The sequence below is a fragment of the Carassius carassius genome, unplaced genomic scaffold, assembly GCF_963082965.1.
Source record: "Carassius carassius unplaced genomic scaffold, fCarCar2.1 SCAFFOLD_57, whole genome shotgun sequence".
Lineage (NCBI taxonomy): Eukaryota > Metazoa > Chordata > Actinopteri > Cypriniformes > Cyprinidae > Carassius > Carassius carassius.
The window spans coordinates 375,001-382,500 of record NW_026775196.1 but is presented as its reverse complement, the minus strand read 5'-3'; the positions used below and the strand labels follow the sequence as shown (position 1 = coordinate 382,500).

General features: G+C 37.5%; 5 non-coding genes across 5 annotated transcripts in view; all 5 read right to left on the bottom strand.

Annotated features, from left to right (window-relative positions):
- Positions 1-5,937: 5,937 nt before the first annotated feature.
- On the bottom strand, positions 5,938-6,056 carry LOC132138804 (5S ribosomal RNA). Its single transcript, XR_009433083.1, has one exon. It is a non-coding gene; the product is annotated as a 5S ribosomal RNA (ribosomal RNA).
- An 84-nt stretch (positions 6,057-6,140) lies between these two features.
- On the bottom strand, positions 6,141-6,259 carry LOC132138453 (5S ribosomal RNA). Its single transcript, XR_009432744.1, has one exon. It is a non-coding gene; the product is annotated as a 5S ribosomal RNA (ribosomal RNA).
- A 230-nt stretch (positions 6,260-6,489) lies between these two features.
- LOC132138704 (5S ribosomal RNA) lies at positions 6,490-6,608 on the bottom strand. Its single transcript, XR_009432987.1, has one exon. It is a non-coding gene; the product is annotated as a 5S ribosomal RNA (ribosomal RNA).
- Positions 6,609-6,692: 84 nt separating this feature from the next.
- Positions 6,693-6,811, bottom strand: LOC132138014 (5S ribosomal RNA). The gene has a single exon (XR_009432327.1). It is a non-coding gene; the product is annotated as a 5S ribosomal RNA (ribosomal RNA).
- A 575-nt stretch (positions 6,812-7,386) lies between these two features.
- The window catches only part of LOC132138190 (5S ribosomal RNA), a 119-nt gene continuing 5 nt past the window's right edge, over positions 7,387-7,500 (bottom strand). The window contains exon 1 of the ribosomal RNA XR_009432495.1: positions 7,387-7,500. This exon is cut by the window's right edge and continues 5 nt beyond it. This is a non-coding gene — a ribosomal RNA (5S ribosomal RNA).

The window sequence follows — 7,500 nt, the reverse complement described above, 5'->3', positions numbered from 1 at the left end:
CTGTTACAGGGAAATTTTCATAAATGCAAAAGCATTTCACAAAAGCATTTTTCCAAAAATGCATAACACTAAAAACCAAAAACATCTAAAATCACAAATTCATCAAGTTCATTAATCTTCTTTTGGCATATAAAAGTGCTTTTGTTTTAAAATATCCTTCGTAAAAATTCCATAAAAATCCCCCATCTTGTTTTCCAGTTTAAAATAACTGTACAGCATTTTTACATAATCTTCAACCAACTGTTTAAAAATCAACCATAGGTTTGCAGTAAAATCTCTGTTTTTGACTATATTCCTTCTTTTCCATATAGCTTTTTTGGCCAAAATTAAAAACAAATTAATTAGTTTCTTGTTTGCTGTATTCTCTGCCATTCCCAACATAAAAAATCTATTCCAGTTGCAGTCCACCTCATTATCTCTTAAGTCTTTGATTATTTCCTTTAATTCCTTAAAAAATGGGCTCAACTTCTCACAGAATAAAAACAAATGTAAAATTCCTTCATCTTCTTTTTTACAAACTCTGCATAGGGCATTAGTTTTTTTCTGCATTGCACACAATCTCATTTCCGTAAAAATCACATTTTGTCTAATAAAATAATCAAAACTTTCTAAATCCGCATCCAACCATTTCCATGTCATGTTCTTCCATATATCTTCCTCTTCGATTTCATTAAAATGCCTTATCCATAACTGATTGGCAAGAGGTTTTTTAAAAACTCCATTTATAAAAAACCCATAAAACATTTTAACAGAACCCAAATTAAAATTCACCATATTGTCTTTACATTTTAGAAACATGCTCATTTTCTTTTCTTTTTCTCCCTCATTAATAATTTCATCCAGCCATTGTCCTGGGATTGCTTTTTTTACTTGTTCGTATTGTCTTTTTAAAACATTTACATTAAAGTCCTCCTTCTCCTCATCCATTGCATCTATGATCACTTGAAGTGGTAAAAATCCCTCTTTAAATTCCCATAAAACATCCCTCACCTTTACAAATCCCGCTTGCAACCACTTCTTAAAATAGATATCATACTCTTGCATCTTTATTTTTCCATTTAAAAACAGAGGTTGATTTAAAATCATTTCCCTCCCCTCCGGATTAAAATCCACCTCTGTTAAAAAAAGCCTCCAAGCGCTTAAAACCTCTTTGTAAAATCGTGGGATCCCCTCCATCATCCAATTCTTAAGCTTCATCCATAAAACATTGTCCCCCAAATTAAAATTCCCACATTTATTTAAATAAAGAGCCATCAATCTCTTCCACTCTGCTCTGTTCGTATCATCCAAATATTTTCTTACCACCTTTACTCTCATGCTTTTCATTTTTTGTTCTACATCCACCAAACCCATCCCTACCTCCCCCGGTTTCCCTATCAGTGTAAAATATGCAATTCTTGGAGGCTTTTTGTCCCATAAAAATTCTAAAACACATTTCTTTATTCTCTTTAAAACCCAGTCTGGCAATGGCATCACATGTAATGTATACCACATTCTAGATAACATTAGCATGTTTACAACTAAAATTTTCCCCTTTAAACTTAAAACCCTGCTTCTCCAGAAAATCAGTCTTCTTTCCATCCCTCCCACCGTCTCTTCCCACATACTGTCCATAGCCTCCTTTTCATTCTTTGCTACAATTATTCCTAAAATCTTTATTTCTTGCACCTCCATAAAATTACAGATCCCTGTAAGAACCTCCACCCTTCCATATTTCATGTATACAGTTTTTTCTTCATTTATTTTTGCACCCGAACCCTCACAATACTGTTTTGTTTTCTCCATCACTCTTTTAACACTTTCTACATTTTCAACCACAATTGTCGTGTCATCAGCATATTGAAATATTTTCTTTAATTCTTCTCCCTCTTCCATTCGTATTCCATTTATTCTTTTTTCTCTATTTATTAAAAGCCCTAAAGGTTCTGCTACCAAAGAGTACAATTGCGCCGACAAAGGACACCCCTGTCTTATGGATCTTAAAACTTTAAAAGGTTGAGTTAAAAAACCGTTGCATTTTACTTTTGTAAAAATATCCCTGTATAAAACCGAAATCCATTTTATAAAATTATTCCCAAACCCAAATTCCTTTAAAACTGCAAATAAAAAGCCATGTTCAACTCTGTCAAAAGCCTTTTCAAAATCCATACTAATAACATAAGCACTTTTGCCCTTTTCTTTTATATACCCTACTATATCTCTAATGCTGCTAGTAACATCTGCTATATCTCTCGCCTTTACTCCGTACGCTTGGTTTGTTTCTATTATATTTGGCATGACATTTTTTAATCTGTTTGCTAAGACCTTGGCTAAAATTTTAAAATCAGTGTTTAGCATTGTAATGGGTCTAAAATTTTTCAGCTCAGTTTTGTCTCCTTTTTTCTTGTATATTATTTTCATTAATCCTAGCCCCATTCTTGGGCTTACTCTTTCATTTTTAAAAACTTCTTCAAAAATTTCATTTAAAATCACGCTTACTTTGTCTTTAAAAACTTTGTAAAACTCACTTCCAATACCATCTACTCCGGGGCTTTTCCTCACTCTTAATTGATTTATGGCATGTATGATCTCTTCAATTTCTATTTCCCTTTCACATATTCTTTTATCCTCTTCGCCAACTTTCCTTGTTATCTGTTGCAACAAAATATTCCTTTTTTCCTCATCTCCCCCCTCCGACTTAAAAAGTTCTTCATAAAATGATTTCACTTCTTTTAAAATCCCCTCTGTATCTGAGACCACCTGTCCATTCCTACTTTTAAGTTCTTTAATTGTTTCCGCTCTCCCCCTGCTTTTCTCAAGATTAAAAAAGAATCTGTTACATTTTTCCCCTTCCACCGTATATTTTGCTTTGCTTCTCAACATTGCCCCCTTGCATTTCCCCTCTTCTATTTTTCTCAACGTATTTTCTATTTCAATTACTTTTTGCACATCTACTTCATTTTTATTTAACTCCTCTTTTAGAGTTCTCCTTATTTCTCTCTCCTTGGTTCTTTTAACATTTTGTAATAAATTACAGTACTTCATAGAATATTTCTTAATATCATACTTAACATTTTCCCACCATTGCGTTTTGTCTTCCATATACATCTGGTCTTTTTTCCTCCCATCTAATATCATTTCAATTTCTTTTTTAAAACTTTCATTCTTTAAAACCTCAGTGTTTAAAATCCACACCCCAGGTCCCTTTGTTTGTCTTTTAAAATCCATCGTCATTAAAACCATTTTGTGATCGCTTAAGGTCGTTTCTTTGTGAAATATTCCATCAATGAAACATTCAAGATTTCTGGTACTTAAAAAATAGTCTATTCTGGTTTGGCACATAAAATTCCCCACCAACTGTCTTCTTGAAAATTCCTTCTTTTTTCCATTCCTTTCCCGCCACACATCAATCATATTTTTCTCTTCCATCAATGACCTTAGTTCTTTTCTACCCCCATCCGATTTAGAAACCATCCCATTTGCCATATCCATTTTACTAAAAACAGTGTTAAAATCCCCTGCAATCACCACCTTCCCCCATTTTCCAATTACATCAGCTAAAACATTAAAGTATAATTTCTTTTATTTTCTCCATTGGGAGCGTGCACGTTCACTAAAACAAATTTGTCTTCTTCCATTTCCATTTCTACCACCATACATTTTCCTTTTTTATCATTATATATAAGTTTTGTCTTTATACTTCTGTCTTTTCTTATTAAAACCGCCACTCCTCCTCCCATTTTTCCTCTTCATTATTAACAAGTAATTCCCCTTCCCATCTTTTTGTAATATCCTCCATAACATTCTCTTTCCAGTTTGTCTCTTGCAATAAAATCACATCTTCATTTTGACACAATTCCTTCACCTTTTCAAATTTATAAACATTCATTAGTCCTCTAGCATTAAAAGTCACAATTTTCAGCACCATAAAATAAAATAAAAGCCATAAAATCCCCATATTGTCAGTTCATTCCCTCTCCTTCCTTTACCATTTCCCCACTGTCCTGTTTTTCCTCACATCCTTGTTTTAATACTTTTCTTTTGGCTTTCTCTAAATTTGGTGTTACCTTAGTTTGTCTTCTTCTTTTATTGATTCCTGTAGTGCCGGCATCGTCGATGCATTCACTGTCTTTGTCCATTCTCCCATCCTCGCTGACCCACTCCTGCTCCTCTGTCTTTTCCAGTTCAATCTGTAAAGTATCAGTTATTTCCATCAGTGACCCCGTTTCCTCACTGCACTGTGTTAATCCAGTCCTTTCACTTTCCTCTTCAACGTCTGTGCTTGCGGTATCCTCTCTTTGTGTTCCTTCCGTGTTCTCGTGTAGCTCCTCTTCACCGTCTTCCTCATGTATCTGCCCGCACCCCTGCTCTTCCTCCTGATGTGGTTCTCCGAACCAGCACTCGCACTTATTTAGCACGAGCCTGCAGTCCGGGCACCTCACCGCATTACAGTCCCTCGCGAAATGTCCCCTTTCCGAGCACTTAAAGCATTTGAAGTCCGGACAGTCCTTCATCATGTGTTCAGGGCTCATACATAACCTACAGGTTCTCACCTGCTGGCTATGTATCACCCTGAAATACTGAGGTCCCTCTTCCGTCTCCATTCTCGTACTGTAGGGCAGAGAAGCCACCTCTTTTGGAAACCGTACTCTCAGGAATCTCGTTCCATCCTCAATGCGGGTGCCCGGGTAGAATCTCCTTTTGATCTGTGAGATAGGAGTCACAACCCATCCCTCCAGCTTCTTTAAAATATCATCATCCTCCAGGTAAGCAGGCAGATGCATGAAAGATACAGCAAAATCCTTATTGTTCAACTTTTTAATTTCACAAGTCTTTCCTTTAATCATCAATCCTTCTTCCAGTTTCTCAATATCTTCTTCCTTTTCCAATGTAATTTCATATTGTTTCATCATTTTTGGTCTTACCGCTAGTATGCTAGTCACTTCAATCTTGTCTTTCAATGCTTCTATAATGTCCTCTGCTCTCCCATCTTTTACCTCCGTCAAATCAATCACTACCGTTGCTTCCTTTGCATAAATCCGTTTGAGTCTCCTTTCTGGGTAATCCTTTTCTCGTTGTCTTTTATCCAGTCCATTTTCAGTTAGCTGCCTTGTTTGTTTTGCCAAATCCATGTCTGTAGCTGTTAATCCGTCCATTTAACAAAAAAAAAAACACAAAACTAAAATGATCCCTCCCAAACAGCAAAGCTGTTGGGAGGACAAATAACAAAAATTACACAAAAACTTGAAACAAAATACTTATCTTGAACAAAAACAACGCAAAAAACAACACAAAAGTTTGGGTGAGCCTTTCTCACCTCCCTATAGCCAACACACTTCCTGTTTCTCACTAGCTCTCTAGCGCCCTCAGGTTGGTATGGCCGTAAGCGAAAGCTGCTGCAAAGAGAGGGCTAATTAAAGATCAGCCACTGTAATCTCCAGTACATTATATAAATAGGGACGAAAACCCAAAAGCTTACAGCACCTGGCAATCCCAGGCGGTCTCCCATCCAAGTAGTAACCAGAACCAAACATGCTAAGATTCAGACATCGGGCATTGACTCTTTTTTTTTTTTTTTTTTTTTTTTTGCACGATTATTATATAATTAGTGAAAAAATTCCAAAAAGTAAAAAATTGTGAAACTTTCCAAAAAGCTTTCAGCACCTGGTATTCCCAGGCGGTTTCCCATCCAAGTACTAACCAGGCATAGCCAGGTATGGCCGTAAGCGAAGGCTGCTGCAGAGAGAGGGCTATTTAAAGATCAGCCACACTAATCTCCAGTTCAATATATAAGTAGGGAAGAAAACCCAAAAGCTTACAGCACCTGGTATTAATCCCATGCAGTCTCCCATCCAAGTAGTAACCAGAACCAAACATGCTAAGATTCAGAGATCTGGCATTGACTCTTTTTTTTTTTTTTTTCAAGATTATTACATAACTAATGAAAATTTTCCAAAAAGCTTACAGCACCTGGTATTCCCAGGCTGTCTCCCATCCAAGTACTAACCAAGCCCAAACCTGCTTAGCTTCCGAGATCAGACGAGATCAGGCATAGCCAGGTTGGTATGGCCGTAAGCGAAAGCTGCTGCAAAGAGAGGGCTATTTAAAGATCAGACACTCTAATCTCCAGTTCATTATATAAGTTCGGAATAAAACCCAAAAGCTTACAGCACCTGGTATTCCCAGGCGGTCTCCCATCCAAGTACTAACCAGGCCCAAACCTGCTTAGCTTCCAAGACCAGACGAGATCGGGCATAGCCAGGTTGGTATGGCCGTAAGCGAAGGCTGCTGCAGAGAGAGGGCTATTTAAAGATCAGCCACTCTAAACTCCAGTTCAATATATAGGTAGGGAAGAAAACCTTAAAGCTTACAGCACCTGGTATTATTCCCAGGCAGTCTCCCATCCAAGTAGTAACCAGAACCAAACATGCTAAGAATCAGAGATCTGGCATTGACTCTTTTTTTTTTTTTTTTCAAGATTATTACATAACTAATGAAAATTTTCCAAAAAGCTTACAGCACCTGGTATTCCCAGGCGGTCTCCCATCCAAGTACTAACTAAGCCCAAACCTGCTTAGCTTCCGAGATCAGACGAGATCAGGCATAGCCAGGTTGGTATGGCCATAAGCGAAAGCTGCTGCAAAGAGAGGGCTATTTAAAGATCAGACACTCTAATCTCCAGTTCATTATATAAGTTCGGAATAAAACCCAAAAGCTTACATCACCTGGTATTCCCAGGCGGTCTCCCATCCAAGTACTAACCAGGCCCAAACCTGCTTAGCTTCCGAGATCAGACGAGATCGGGCATAGCCAGGTTGGTATGGCCGTAAGCGAAAGCTGCTGCAAAGAGAGGGCTAATTAAAGATCAGCCACTGTAATCTCCAGTACATTATATAAATAGGGACGAAAACCCAAAAGCTTACAGCACCTGGCAATCCCAGGCGGTCTCCCATCCAAGTAGTAACCAGAACCAAACATGCTAAGATTCAGACATCGGGCATTGACTCTTTTTTTTTTTTTTTTTTTTTTTTTTTTTTTTGCACGATTATTATATAATTAGTGAAAAAATTCCAAAAAGTAAAAAAAATTTGAAAAATTTCCAAAAAGCTTTCAGCACCTGGTATTCCCAGGCGGTTTCCCATCCAAGTACTAAACAGGCATAGCCAGGTATGGCCGTAAGCGAAGGCTGCTGCAGAGAGAGGGCTATTTAAAGATCAGCCACTCTAATCTCCAGTTCAATATATAAGTAGGGAAGAAAACCCAAAAGCTTACAGCACCTGGTATTATTCTCAGGCAGTCTCCCATCCAAGTAATAACCAGAACCAAACATTCTAAGATTCAGAGATCTGGCATTGACTCTTTTTTTTTTTTCAAGATTATTACATAACTAATGAAAATTTTCCAAAAAGCTTACAGCACCTGGTATTCCCAGGCGGTCTCCCATCCAAGTACTAACCAGGCCCAAACCTGCTTAGCTTCCGAGATCAGACGAGATCGGGCATAGCCAGGTTGGTATGGCCG